Source organism: Brienomyrus brachyistius, chromosome 12, assembly GCF_023856365.1.
Source record: "Brienomyrus brachyistius isolate T26 chromosome 12, BBRACH_0.4, whole genome shotgun sequence".
NCBI lineage: Eukaryota > Metazoa > Chordata > Actinopteri > Osteoglossiformes > Mormyridae > Brienomyrus > Brienomyrus brachyistius.
The window spans coordinates 7,623,392-7,639,223 of record NC_064544.1 but is presented as its reverse complement, the minus strand read 5'-3'; the positions used below and the strand labels follow the sequence as shown (position 1 = coordinate 7,639,223).

At 41.1% G+C, this 15,832-nt stretch overlaps 1 protein-coding gene across 5 annotated transcripts in view; it reads right to left on the bottom strand.

Moving 5' to 3' along the window:
• Nucleotides 1–15,832, bottom strand: part of LOC125704445 (catenin alpha-2) — a 144,425-nt gene that overhangs the window by 80,000 nt on the left and 48,593 nt on the right. The window contains exon 1 of one of the 5 annotated variants that reach the window (XM_048970001.1): nucleotides 1,693–1,823. The exons of the other annotated variants lie outside the window; for them this stretch is intronic. The gene's annotated coding sequence lies outside the window, so the exon portion shown is untranslated. Of the gene's footprint in view, nucleotides 1–1,692; nucleotides 1,824–15,832 lie in introns of those variants that run through there. 5 annotated transcript variants of the gene reach the window in all.

Here is a 15,832-nt window from a genome sequence, read left to right as displayed (position 1 = left end):
AGTATGAGTATTTATACAGTTATAATACAAAGTATTAGTCATAGTTATTTGCACTACTACTTCTATGACTATTACTTCTGTTCCCTTTAAACTCTTTACCTTACTTTTATTCCTCTTGTTGCACTGAGCATGTATATGACAAAAGAATTTCCCTCGGGATAAAGTTTTTTCTTATCTTATCTTATCTTTTCTTATCTTATCTTATCTTATTATACTCATAATCAAATACCTGCAATGTGCCATTCTGTGGATATTTTCTTATTTTATTTGCCTAGACCCTCTCCTGGAGCCGACACCTTATCGCGGTGGAGGGGTTTGCGTGTTCCCGTGATCTCAGGAGCTATGTTGTCTGAGGCTTTATGCCCCTGGTAGGGTCACTCAAGGCAAACAGGTCCTGGGTGAGGAACCAGACGAAGTGCGGCTCAAATAACCCCTATGAAGAAGCAAAGCATGGACACACGATTTCCCTCCCCCGGACGCGGGTCACCGGGCCCCCCCCTGGAGCCAGGCCTGGGCATTGTTATTATTTTCATTTTGTTTATATTTTTAATTTCTTTGTTTATACTTGTATTTATTGCGACATGCCAATGCCATCAGCTAAAACTGTCCCCATTGTTATTTATATTTATTATTATACTCTATTGCTGCTACCTATACCCCATGGCTGATACATATACTGTTCACATTCTCATTTATATCGTACTTATTACTATACCTCATTGCTGATACATAGCATACTGTTCCCATTCTCATTTATATCGTACTTATTACTATACCTCATTGCTGATACATAGCATACTGTTCACATTCTTATTTATATCATACTTATTACTATACCTCATTGCTGATACATAGCATACTGTTCACATTCTTATTTATATCATACTTATTACTATACCTCATTGCTGATACATATACTGTTCACATTCTTATTTATATCATACTTATTACTATACCTCATTGCTGATACATATACTGTTCACATTCTTATTTATATCATACTTATTACTATACCCTATTACGGCTACATGTCATACTGTTTCCATTCTCATTTAAATCATACTTATTACTATACCTCATTGCTGATACATATACTGTTCACATTCTTATTTATATCATACTTATTACTATACTCTATGGCTGCTACATGTCATACTGTTCCCATTCTCATTTATATCGTACTTATTACTATACCTCATTGCTGATACATAGCATACTGTTCCCATTCTCATTTAAATCATACTTATTACTATACCCTATTACGGCTACATGTCATACTGTTCCCATTCTCATTCATATCGTACTTATTACTATACCTCATTGCTGATACATAGCATACTGTTTCCATTCTCATTTATATCATACTTATTACTATACCTCATTGCTTCCACATGTCATACATGTAATTTTATTTCTCATATGTACTGTATTATTGTACTCTACTGCTGCTATCTATGTGCTTATATTGATGCCATTTTTTTCTGTCTACCTCATATTTATTTACATATTCATCACTACAACACAAGTAAGAATTTCATAGTATTTTAGTACCTCCTGTACTTAGGACATATGACAATAATCTTGAATCTTGAAATTGTTTGATTGAAGTTACACTTAAACTATGCAGATGATCTGTGTATGAGAAAGCAGTGACCATGTCCCTATTGACACTGAAACGGGTTTTGCACTCACCACAGGTCAGTCAGCAAATCCATGGACTTATCAGCTGGATGGACTTTAGAACAATGTCTTTGATAAGAGCTTCAGATGATTAGAGAAGTGCAGGATGGACAACTCGTAAGCGTCATTTGATGGCTGAGCAGGGATTTGAGGAGGCAGCACAAAGGAGGAATTGTTGATGTTGCAGATATCGCTTAAACAAAACCCTGCATCACTGCCAATAGCAGAGCTTTTCACATCTCCTTCTGAATGGGCTTGTCTGTCTCAGACTTAAAAAAAAAGTGTGTTTTCTGCACAAACCCGATAACATTTCTGTTTTGTGTTTTGTTGTTTATATTCTGCTTGTGCATGTCTGAGGAAAAAACTGCAGGTAACTTGCAGTCAAGTTTTGCTAAGTGAGCACTCAGAATAGGATGTAAAAAAATCACAATTATGAATCATTGACAGGCTGCAGGGTGGTAGAGAAGAGCAGAGGTCATGTTGGACACGTGATCAGTGGAAAACCCACACAAACGCAGATCAAGTGAAGTTTGGATACCACTGTGCTGTGAGCCATAGTACTGTAGAACATCCCATGCTTTTACATTTTATAAACAGCTATGAAATTATTCAAGGTCATTCAGAGAAAGTCCCCCAAACTGTAGCAAGCCAGATAGGCTAATGAACATGAAACTGCTACTTGATGATGCATCTCTGCTTGTTTTTTTTTTTTTATGTAAGCGTGTCATGCTGTGAGTTCTTTGGTCCACAATGGGCCAAAATCATTCAGGGAAAAAGAATTTAGAAGCAGAATCTCAGCGTGAGAGTATTTTTCTGAGAGGATCAGGGGCTCGTTCTGGACAGAGACAATGGAGAAGCTTCTTTGTTTCCATGTCATTTCTGGAGGGCATCAAATATCACAACAAAAAGCCAACTTCCACAAAAGAGGGGACAGGGTGTCTCTGTCGAACATGGAGCCTGGACCTCTCACCATGTTTATGCCTTTTCCTGAGCAGACTGCTGAGATCAAGGAACGTAACTGACACCAAAATCAGCTCATTTTTAGGAAACATAATCCCACTGGTTTTGAATGAATCACTGATTTGTCTGTTTTCTCCATTTCTGAAACCACAGCACTGTATCTAACAGAACCCTGACATTCGTCAATGTCCATTCTGTGATTGTTAATGTGAATCTCTATGCATCAGTGGTCTGAGGGCAGTATCCCTCATGAAATGTAATTCAGTATACATAAGGCTCTGCCCCTGTGTCCTGAGTAATTTCAGGTGTTAAGTAGGGCTGTTAAGGCTGGGTGTTTGTGTTCTCAGGATGGGGCAGCAAAATGCAAAGAGTGCTACCTTCAATGAGCTGACATCAAGGTCCTCATCTTAGCAAGTGACTATCAGCGAATAACACAGACGGCACGAGGCGAGTGACTATCAACAGGTGACAGAGACAGGACGTGGCGAGTGACTATCAGCGTATGCAGTGAGTGATTATCAGTGAGTAACACAGAGGACGTGTGGTGAGTGACTAACAGTGAGCAGGTAACAGACGGGACATGAGTGACAATCAGTGTATATAACAGATAAAAGATGGCGAGTCACTATCAGTGGGTAACAGAGATGAGACACAGTGAGAGACTATTAGTGAGTAACAGCAACAGGATGCGGCAAGTGACTATCAGCATGTAACAGAGATGGGAAGTGGTGCTGACTATTACCGGGTGACTATCAGTGGATAACAGAGACAGGAGGCATTAAGTGACTATCAGTTGGTAACAAAGACTGAAGGCAGCAGTTGACTATCAGCAGGTAACAGAGATGGGAGGTGGTGAGTGACTATCAGCAGATAAAACAGATGGGAGGTGGTGAGTGACTATCGGCAGATAAAACAGATGGGAGGTGGTGAGGGACTATCAGCGGGTAACAGAGATGGGAGGTAGTGAGGGATTATCAGCGGGTAACGGAGATGGGAGGTGGTGAGTGACTATCAGCGGGTAACAGTGATGGGAGGTGTCAAGTGACAATCTGCAGGTAACAGAGATAGGAGGTGGTGAGGGACTAACAGCAGGTACCAGAGATGGGAGGTAGTGAGGGACTATCAGCGGGTAACAGAGATGGGAGGTGGTGAGTGACAATCTGCGGGTAACAGAGATGGGAGGTAGTGAGGGACTATCAGCGAGTAACAGAGATGGAAGGTGGTGAGTGACTATCATCAGGTAACAGAGATGGGAGGTGGTGAGGGACTATCAGCGGGTAACAGAGATGGGAGGTGGTGAGTGACTATCAGCAGGTAACAGAGATGGGAGGTGGTGAGTGACTATCAGCGGGTAACAGAGATGGGAGGTGGTGAGTGACTATCAGCGGGTAACAGAGATGGGAGGTAGTGAGGGACTATCAGCGGGTAACGGAGATGGAAGGTGGTGAGTGACTATCGGCGGGTAACAGAGATGGGAGGTGGTGAGTGACAATCTGCGGGTAATGCAGACAGAACATGATGAGTAAAAAGACCAGATGTAGTAATACAGCTGACAGTATCATCATTGTGAAAACCAGATATTTTTGTTTTAGAACAGGCTTTAATTGCTATTCAGTGACATATTTTAAAACACACTCGATGCTTTCCTGCCATGCAGATAAAATGTTTGGCAGAGAAAATTGTAAAATGAGTTACGTCAATGAGAGTTTATTTTTCCTTTTCAGGTCATTGTCATAGCCCTTTAGTAACTTTAGTATAATTATAAATGAAAACAAACTGTCCTCCTTTAGTAGAACAGAAAGGCCAGTGATTCACACTGCAGTCCCCTACCGTACAGTGTCATGCAGGACAGGTCTGCCTACATCAGGCTCTTTGCAGTACAACTGCTGATGGGAAAAAGTCTGCTCAGCCCTAATTAGCATTTTAATTCCCAAACAGTTCTGCTTGTATGCTGTTACTATTTTATACAGTATGATCCATGGCTGTATCTGGCCATTAACATAAAAACAAATCAATAAACAATCCAAATAATCAAGGAGCCTTGTCAACACAATCTATTGCATTGCTGCCACACAGGCGGAAGTGACATGCAGTGTTACCAATAATTGCAGGTTCACATTTAAGCAGCTCAATAACTTAACCTCTTTAAGTTCCTTTCAAAGAGAATACAGTCAGGAATTGTACCTGCCACATTCTGGTTACTCAGCATATGCTCAGATATATAAAACTATAGCAATGCTGACAGCCAGGATAATGATGAAGACTAGGGAGCAAATTCAATGGAGACTGATTCAGTTATCAGATCAGATAATTATACCAGGCTTTACTTTCATATTCTTTTACAGGCTTCTGAGGATGCATCACTAAAATATACAGTGTGCAGACAGCAATGAAATAATTGGGAGATTTCAGTGAGAGGATACAAAAGAAGACTCTGCAGTAAAGAGTTCAGCTGCTTTTCAGATGAAGCTGATACATTTACCCTTGAAGAGAGCGGGAAAGACGTTCAGCTTCAGCTCGGGATTGAGTGCTGCCCTCGCCCTGCCCTGTGTCAGGCTCGAATCCTCTGAACACTCATACTCTGACACTAGGCCTTCAGAAAATGACCACAGAGCAGGAAAGACTTTCAGCTTCAGCTAGGGATCGAGTGCTGCCCTCGCCCTGCCCAGTGTCAGGCTCGAATCCTCTGAACACTCATACTCTGACACTAGGCCTACAGAAAATGACCACAGAGCAGGAAAGACGTTCAGCTTCAGCTAGGGATCGAGTGCTGCCCTCGCCCTGCCCTGTGTCAGGCTCGAATCCTCTGAACACTCATACTCTGTGGTCATTTTATGTAGGCCTAGTGTCAGAGCGGGAAACTCTGACCTTCCGAGTACCTCATTGATGGAGCAGGATGCAGAGAGTCCAATAGGCACCATGCCCACCAGGCAGAGAGCTGAAGCAGCACTACCTGCACATCCACACAGCGGCAAACAGTGCTGCCGAAGCAAATCAACAAACAGGGCACTTCACTTTTAATAGCCAAAACTATACTCACTGATTTATATACAGTATATCATGAGCCTGCACACCACAATTTCTCTAAAATAATTTTAAAAAGCCATGATCAATGCCACACTATTTTGCAGCTGCAAGATTAACACCATATAGAGGAACCATTATCTCAGGCCTACTGAAATCATTCAGAATATTCTGTTTATTCCTACCCAAGAATGCCATGACAAGTGTACATGTGGTCAGAGCACTGGGAAATCAGCCCTGCGGCTTGAAAAGAGCACGGCAGATTACCGAGACAGACTGTACAACAGCATGAACAGCCAATTACGAGACATATAACAGAGTGAACAGCCGATTACCGAGACATCTAACAGCGTGAACAACCAATTACCGAGACATATAACAGCGTGAACAGCTAATTATGAGACATATAACAGAGTGAACAGCCGATTACCGAGACATCTAACAGCGTGAACAGCCGATTACCAAGACATCTAACAGCGTGAACAGCCAATTACCTAGACATATAACAGCGTGAACAGCCGATTACCAAGATATCTAACAACGTGAACAGCCGATTACCAAGACATCTAATAGCATGAACAGCCAATTACCGAGACATATAACAGCGTGAACAGCCGATTACCAAGACATCTAACAACGTGAACAGCCGATTACCAAGACATCTAACAGCGTCAACAGCCAATTACCAAGACATATAACAGAGTGAACAGCCGATTACCAAGACATCTAACAACGTGCACAGCCGATTACCAAGACATCTAACAGCGTCAACAGCCAATTACCAAGACATCTAACAACGTGAACAGCCGATTATCGAGACATACAACAAAATGAACAGCTGATTATCGCGACATATAACAGAAAAAAACGCCAGTTATGGAGATATTTAATAGAGTGAACATCCAATTACTGTGATATAGAGTATCATAATGAAATGTTTACTGAGACACATAAAATGTTTACTGTGACAGTGAACAGCCAATTACAGAAACATAACAGCATGAATAGCCACTTAGCAAAACATATAACAAGGTGAACAGCTGAATACACAGACATAACAGCATGAACAGGCAATTTCGGAGAAATGTAACAGTGTGAACTGATGCCTAATGAAACATATAAAAGGGTGAACAGCTGATTATCAAGAGAACAGCCGCTAAATGAGAAGATTAACAGCATGAATGGCCCATAACAAAGATATATAACAATGTGAACAGCCGATTAAAACCATGTAACCATACCAAACCAAAACATGTAACAGCGTGAACAACCACATACTGAGACATATAACAACATGAACAGGCAATCATGGAGAGAAAACTGCACGAGCAGGGGCTTACCGAGGCACATAACAGTGTAAAGCTAATTCCAAAGACATATAATAGTGTGAACAGCCACTTACCGAAACATACAGCAGCTAATTACTGCGCATGTGAAAATGAGAGAATCAAGTTAAACTGAAACCAGAGAATCAACTTCAGATTGATTTATTTGGTGTCTCTTAATATCCCCTCTCTGCAGTAGTTTATATAGGACTGTGTGATGTATCACTGGATCTGTAAGGAGTTTTTGGATGGATGGATGGATGGATGGATGGATGGATGGATGGATGGATGAACAGCGGATTACTAAGACATACAACAGAATGTATTTAATTTTAAAAATATGTGGTAAAACAATGGTGTTTGGGGATGGTGGTGATCATCAAGGTAACCATGGCACTGTTGGCACCAGGTAGAGACGTCTCCATCCACAAATAGAGATTTACACAGCATGGACTGCAGAGGCAAGATGAAATGCTGTGTTGAAGCACATGGTTCCTGCACTCGGTCACACCACCTGGGAGCCGCTTGAGAAGCCTTCTGAAGTCACATGCACAGTGACAGGGTCATCGCCTCATCTAACTTCTCCTAAATAATCCATGCAACAGGCAGGCGATTATTCTCACACACAGATCACAAGCTATTAAAATGTACGCGACTCAAATCTGCAGGTGAACAATAAAGGTCCCCTAAATTTCACCCTGACATCACTCAGCAAACAGGCTCCGGATATTCGCTTTGACTACACCCTGACATCACTCAGCAAACAAAGCAAATATCCGGAGCCTGACTACACTCTGACATCACTCAGCAAACAGGCTCTGGATATTTGCTTTGACTACATCCTGGCATCACTCAGCAAACAAAGCAAATATCCGGAGCCTGACTACACCCTGGCATCACTCAGCAAATAGCAAATATCCGGAGCCTTTGACTACACCCTGGCATCACTCAGCAAACAGGCTCCGGATATTTGCTTTGACTACACCCTGGCATCACTCAGCAAACAAAGCAAATATCCGGAGCCTGACTACACCCTGATTGCTACTGCCCACGTTCTGTCAGAGCTAAGACCACTGCACAGGAGGCATTTTAATGCATAGATGAAGAATTAATTTCATTCAGTGTTTTTAGAAAATTCACTCTTGTTTACCACAGCTGGTTGAACTTTAAAAGTAACTTTTTAAAAGTTACTTTTAAACTGTTTAGTTAATCTTTCCATCCTTCTGTCAACCAGGAGAGCTACTGGTCTTAGTAGCTGATAAGACATCTTTCCACGACTGCTTATTCATTTCAATGTATATTATTGAATTTTAGAGGTACAGCTGAACATTTACCTGGAATAATTAGGCTTAAGTAACTTGCTCACAGGTACAACAGCAAAATCAAGTCTTACATGTTTGCATGTCATGAATGTTTCTCGAGGAATCTCATGAAGATCTATACTAGAAGACAACATTTTCACATGAATGCCCACAATCTTCTAAATTCCCTGACAAAGTCATGCTGCAAAGTATGTTCCAGGATCACGGCGACCCTATATAACGATCCTGTGCAGGTTGAGCCTGCAAATTTACTTACATTTATATTTCAAGCAAATAATATACTCAGCTCTTTAATGTACTTTACACGGGTTATAAAAGACCTTTTTATGTGTGGCATACATTCTGAGGAAATATTCTAATTTACATTTTACTTTCGGGATGTCTCCATTAAGTAATGAAACTTTTTTTACAACCTTTATAGCTATATCGGAATAAAAATGTTCTGCTGGAGTAGGATTAAGACACAAGTGAATTCCCAGCAAAGATCCAGATGCAATCACACATCTGTATTTGGGTAGCCATTCAGAATTGGATCCGTTCTGAATTTGTATTCAGAACTAATTGCATCATTCTGGATCTGCTAACATTAACGTGAGGTCAGCTGAACATCATAAAACTGATCTGAGGATCTATGACTTGCTAACAGGAAACCATATGTTTGGCTGGGTCTGCACAACTCAGATCCCCTTTGGGCATGAGGATGTGCCAGACAGGCAGCAAATCATTTTGCATTCTTGTTCTGTTAACTGGTTCCGCTGTTCCGCACTTTTGAGAGTGTTAATTGTTTAAGTTGCAGGTTATCAACATCAAAAAACAATCAGCTCCCCATTTCCTGCTAAAACTAAGTGATGCAACTGCGAATGCATGGGTAAAACCACAGGTGTCAGAACATCAGCACCATCCTTAAGCAGAGAGGTCATGGACACCCTGAGCAGTTACTGATCCACACCCTGAGCAGTTACTGATCCACAGCCTGAGCAGTTACTGATCCACAGCCTCAACAGTTACTGATCCACAACCTGAGCAGCTACTGAACCACAACCTTAACAGGTACTGAACCACAACCTCAATAGTTACTGATCCACACCCTGAGCAGTTACTGAACCACAGCCTGAGCAGTTACTGAATGCAACCTCAACAGTTACTGAACCACACCCTGGGCAGTTACTGAATGCAACCTCAACAGTTACTGAACCACACCCTGGGCAGTTACTGAACACAACCCCAACAGTTACTGAACCACACCCTGGGCAGTTACTGAACACAACCTCAACAGTTACTGAACCACACCCTGGACAGTTACTGAACACAACCTCAACAGTTACTGAACCACACCCTGGGCAGTTACTGAACACAACCTCAACAGTTACTGAACCACACCCTGGGCAGTTACTGAACACAACCTCAACAGTTACTGAACCACACCCTGGGCAGTTACTGAACACAACCTCAACAGTTACTGAACCACACCCTGGGCAGTTACTGAACACAACCCCAACAGTTACTGAACCACACCCTGGGCAGTTACTGAACACAACCCCAACAGTTACTGAACCACACCCTGGGCAGTTACTGAACACAACCCCAACAGTTACTGAACCACACCCTAAGTGTTTACCAGAAATCAAATAAACATTGCAGGTTCCGCATTCAGTCACACATATTAAGCAGGCTAATTCACTGAAGTTGCATGTTTTAGGACAGTGGAAGATAACCGGAGGACCTGCTGAAAAGCCACACCCACACAAGGTGAACAAGCAAACTCCACGAACACAAAGAGGTGGTGTGCAGAAACAGCGCCACCCACTGCGGCACTGTGCTGCCCGGACAGGCTTGCACTATGCATAATGTTAATATTGACATGCAGCTGTCACATTACGAGGACTGCAATAGCCTGTTGGGTTCAAACTATCAATAAGTTGAGCTAAAACATTTTTACTCAGTCAAAGGAAACCAAACTTAGCAAGTTTTGCAATTTTAGTGATGGTTCATTTTCAACATTATCTAGTATATGTTAAAACATCATAAAACGTCTTCTTTTAAGATGTATTTACACTGCAGTTGTGTTGTAGAGATATTTAAGTTGTGCTTTGCTGTATTTTAATTCACTTTTACTGTGAACTGCTTCCACACGACTGAAGATTTTGCTTATTATTTGGACGCTCATCTGCTGTGCATCATCTTCCTTCCGCCATATTGCCGAGGAATCAAGAAAGAGAATTTTAATCGCTGCTTTTTAATAATCGAGTAATCGTGACAGCTGTATATAATCCCGTGTGAAAAAAGGTGCACACCTCCATGTTTAATGGTGACACCCACATTAGGAAAGATAAAATAATTGATTCATTCTAAACACTTCCTATCACAAAGGCATTTAATTGCTGTCTAATATTCCTTATGAAACTAATGGGACACTAAATGGCTTCAGACCAGGGAACTTTGGGGGTCCCTCTCCCACTCTAAGCATAATCATGGATTCCTGTTGGCACAAGATTTAATCACTGCTTACAGTTTGTGACAACTGCCCTTTGGAAGCTTAATTTGATCAGTTGGCTTCATTGAATTGGAAAAATCACTTTAGCCTTTCGCTGTGCTAAGAGGCTACATTATGTTTGTTTAAAAAATCACTTTATCCACTCATAGCTCCAGGTAATTTCCCTAATTATGGCTCATTATTATGGTGGTAATGAATGAGCATGCTCTCTGGGTGTGGTGTGGCAGGGTCAGCATGGTGTCCTGTGCTTGGGCTGCTGCAGAGAAAAATCAGTGTTTAACATGGGAATCAAGGTGTTTTATAAAAAGCTGAGCAGAAACAAGCTTAAGGCAGGACGACACGATCTGGCTGCAGGTCTTCAGCGGGGAACTACATGTATCATCTCAGTTCTGGAGAAAATTGCATTATTATCTTTCTTAATAAGCTTCAGCTAAACTCAATTATTTGCTGCACTGGCCAACTTGCAGACATTTTGACAAACAACATTAATAGCTGTCACCATTATGCAGATTGTAATTTATGTATGCAGGGTCACAATAACAGAAGGTGAAAATATGTCTGTGTGTGTCTGCCTGTGTGTGTGTCCATATCTGTGTGTGTCTGTGTGTCTGCCTGTGTGTGTATGTGCATATCTGTGTGACTCTGTGTGTCTGCCTGTGTGTGTATGTGCATATCTGTGTGTCTCTGTGTGTGTATGTGCATGTCTGTGTGTGTCTGTGTGTCTGCCTGTGTGTGTATGTGCATATCTGTGTGTGTCTGCCTGTGTGTGTATGTGCATATCTGTGTGTGTCTGCCTGTGTGTGTATGTGCATATCTGTGTGTGTCTGTCTGTGTGTGTATGTGCATATCTGTGTGTGTCTGTCTGTGTATGTGCATATCTGTGTGTGTATGTGCATATCTGTGTGTCTGCCTGTGTGTGTATGTGCATATCTGTGTGTCTGCCTGTGTGTGTATGTGCATATCTGTGTGTCTGCCTGTGTGTGTATGTGCATATCTGTGTGTCTGTCTGTGTGTGTATGTTCATATCTGTGTGTGTATGTGCATATCTGTATGTCTCTGTGTGTCTGCCTGTGTGTGTATGTGCATATCTGTGTGTCTGCCTGTGTGTGTATGTGCATATCTGTGTGTATGTGTGTGTCTGCCTGCGTGTGTATGCACAAATCTGTCTGCCTGTGTGTGTCTGCGTGTGTATGTGCATGTGTGTGTGTGCCTGCCTGTGTGTGTACATAACTGTGTGAGCGTGTGTCTGCGTGTGTATGTATGTGCATATATTTGTGTCTGTGTTTGTCTGCGTGTGCATATTTGTGTGTGTATGTGCATATGTGTGTGTATATATCTGTGTGTGTGTGTGCGTCAGCCTGTGTGTGTGCGTGTCCATATGTGTGTATGCGTTAGGGCTGGACGATTTATCGTTTTCAAATCGAAATCGCGATTTGAAATAAAGCGATTAGCAAATTGTACAAAGTTGTACAGCACGTCGAACCCAGGGTTTAAAACTGCTGTGAGAATAGTTTTACAAATTCATGTCGTGCTCCCCGTGTGACAATCATTCTCACCAATCACAAGCGCCGTACTTCTCGCGTGCCAGTCATACTCGCCAATCAGAAGCGCCGTGCTTCTCCTGTGCCAGTCATGCTCGCCAATCAGAAGTGGCCCAAGAAGGTGTATAGGCCCACAAACAGCAAACCCGTGAAACCCAAGGAAAATGTTACGGTGCAGAAAAATACCGATTCCGTTACTGAGCTATAAGTAAATTGCCTTCCTATTTCATGGTCCGAGATTGTTTCAGAAAGGTCCCATTGATGAATAGAACTGGCGAGCTCCTTTTAAACACCAGCGTCGATATTCTTCAGCGTATCATACCTTTTGTTTTTGTTAATGGGCAATAGCATTAGGATACCGCTAATCCATCAAAACAACGAGACATTCAGTAATTCTCGCAGCATTGGAGTCGGTGACCCCCCAAAAAAGCCGTAAAACCCAGTCAGTACCCAGTAAAATACAGTCGTGTTTATGTCATATGTTTTTGTGCTTATTAATTCAAGTATTTACAAAGATTTAATCTTAATCCCACAACAGTGATAAAATAAAAGCCTCGCTTTAACATGAATATTAAAAGAATAGATCGCTTTACAGTTACAGTTGGGTATGGGCACGCAGTCTTATCTAAAAAAGATACAAAAAGAGACGCAAATAATGTTTATTCACTCGTTTTGTATTTGTCCGAGTAACAAAGCAAAGGAATGATAAGCCGCTTCAGTCGAGAACTGAATTTTACTTCTCATTTCAAATAACATGCAGGGTTGGCAACTTTGGTCAGCTGCATGGAGTGAGATTTTCTGTTCTCTGTTCTGCACATACATTTACATGCATGTAAGTTTTATTACCTTGTAAATAGTCTGTACGGTGTTGAAAACGTTGCCGTAACGTTTTTGACGCAGCTAATTTTAAGTTCAGAATGGAATATAGATTTGCAAGAGTTTGCTACCCTGAACACGTACGTTTTTTTTTGTTTCACCTGAATTGATTTGTATAGAAAATAACAGTATACAGTTGTTAAAAAGCAGAAACATCAACCAACATAAAATCGCCAATAAACGACTTCTTTTTATTCAACATTTTATAAAATTTAAAAATGTCCAGCTTTACGGTTTCAGGACAGAACAGCCACTCTGTTATGAACATTACGGCTTTTTGAGTGTTAGCTGCTGTTATTAACACTAATAACACATTAGGACATTAATATTCATATGGTATCTCATGCTGCGTCATGTTTTAAAATTACTATACACTGAATATTGAACTGAAGCTTGACATAACAAATTAAATCGTAATCGCAATGTCAGAAAAATCACGATTAGATATTTTCCCAAATCGTGCAGTCCTAGTATGCGTGTCTGTGCCTGCTTGTGTGTGACTCTACATGTGTGTGTGCCTGCCTGTGTGTGTATCTGTGTGTCTGTGTCTGTGTGAGGCTGTGTGTTCAGCAGTGTCTTTATATTCTTCTTATTATAGTTTCTACAATTTCTAAATCAGTGAAAATATTACTAGCTGAATGTCCATCATACTCAGGAAAACACAACACACAGCCCTGGGTGTATCAGCACTGGAAATCCCTAACCTCACTTAGCAGCGTCTGGAATGTATTTTGATCCCCATGGTTCCATGCTATCATGCCTCATAAATCACTGAATATAAAGAAAGAAGAGTAAAGGTACCTGAAGAGAACCAAAGTCAAAATATCTTTGGCATCAATTTCAGATCTCATTTATCTAACTGAATACGAAGGAAGTGAAACGCATACTGTTCATACAATACTGACTGCAGGGCAGGCTTACTGAGTACAGGACACCTCTGAGACACATCTACTTAGACACAGGTACTTTAAATTGTACTTTAAATTCATAATAATAATTATTATTATTTTTATTATTGTTGTTGTTGTTATAATTATTGCTGTTATCATTATTAATAATAATAGTAATAATAACAATAATGGCATTGTTGTTAATCACAAAAATAAATTCATTTGAAACACTGAACGTCCTACTGTTCTTAAAGGTGCATGTCCTTCTGAATCATAAAGGTGTATGTCCTTCAGAACCATGAAGGTGCATGTCCTTCAGAATTGTGAAGGTGTATGTCCTTATGAATCATAAAGGTGTATGTCCTTCTGAATCATAAAGGTGTATGTCCTTCTGAATCATACTGTAAAGGATGTATGTCCTTATGAATCATAAAGGTGTATGTCCTTCTGAATCATACTGTAAAGGTGTATGCCCTGAATCGTGAAGGTGCATGTCCTTCTGAATCATAAAGGTGTATGTCATTCTGAATCGTGAAGGTGTATGTCCTTCAGAATCATAAAGGTGTATGTCATTCTGAATCGTGAAGGTGTATGTCCTTCTGAAACGTGAAGGTGCATGTCCTTCTAAAACGACAAGGTGAAAGAAGAATTTGAATGCAGTACCCAGTTCCATGTTATACATACATACAGTTTGGTCCTTATTTGTTTGGACAATGACATCATTTTGGCTCTGTACATCACCAGACTAAATTCGAAATTAAGCAATAAAAATGGGATTGAAGTGTAGAGTTTCAGCTTTAATTCACGGGGTTTAACAAAGATATCGTATCAGCTGTTTAGGAACTGCAGCCATTTTTATGCATAATCCCCCCCCCCCCATTTTCAGGGGCTGAAAAGTAACTGGACAAACTAACCATAACCACAGTGATCATTTTTTATACTTTTATTAATGACAGCCGGAAGCTCCCTCCTTAGTGATGCCCTGCTGGGCCTTTTCTGCAGCTGTCTCCAGTTGCTGCTTGTTTATTGGCATTTCTGCCTTCTGCAAGAGGAGTGCATGTTGACTTAGGATGAGGTCAGATGATGGACCAGCCACTGAAGCACATTCCACTTATTTGCCAAGAAATGCCATTGGGTTGCTTTCGCGTTCAGTTTTGGGTTTTTATCCATCTGTAGTGAGTAGCGTCATTCTCACTATTTTGCAGCATTCGATGAATCTGAGCAGACACCATGGCCTTATACACGTCAGAATTCATCTCACTGCTTCTCTCAGCAGTCATATCATCAACAAACACTAGTCACCCAGTTCCACTGGCACCCATGCATGCCAGGGCATAGCACTGCCTCTAGCATGTTTCACAGACGATGTGGTGTGATGTGAATCATGGGTCATTCCTTCTCATCACCATACTCTTTTCATCTTTAGGAAAAAAAAAAAATTGCCAAAGCTGGGTAAACTTTTTTAGATGATTTCTGGCAAAATCTAACCCGGCCCTCATATTCCTGAGGTGCAGCTTGTGGTAAACCCTCTGTATTTACTTTCATGATGTCTTCTCTTCTCTCGTAGACTTTTGTTTTCTCAACCTAACCAAGCCTGCTTTACTTGCATTGACAGCTCTTTGGTCCTCATACTGAGAGTTCACAGCATCAGCTTCCAAATGCAAATTCAATTATTATTAAAATTACAAATTAATGGCCCACACCTGACCGTGAAATAGCT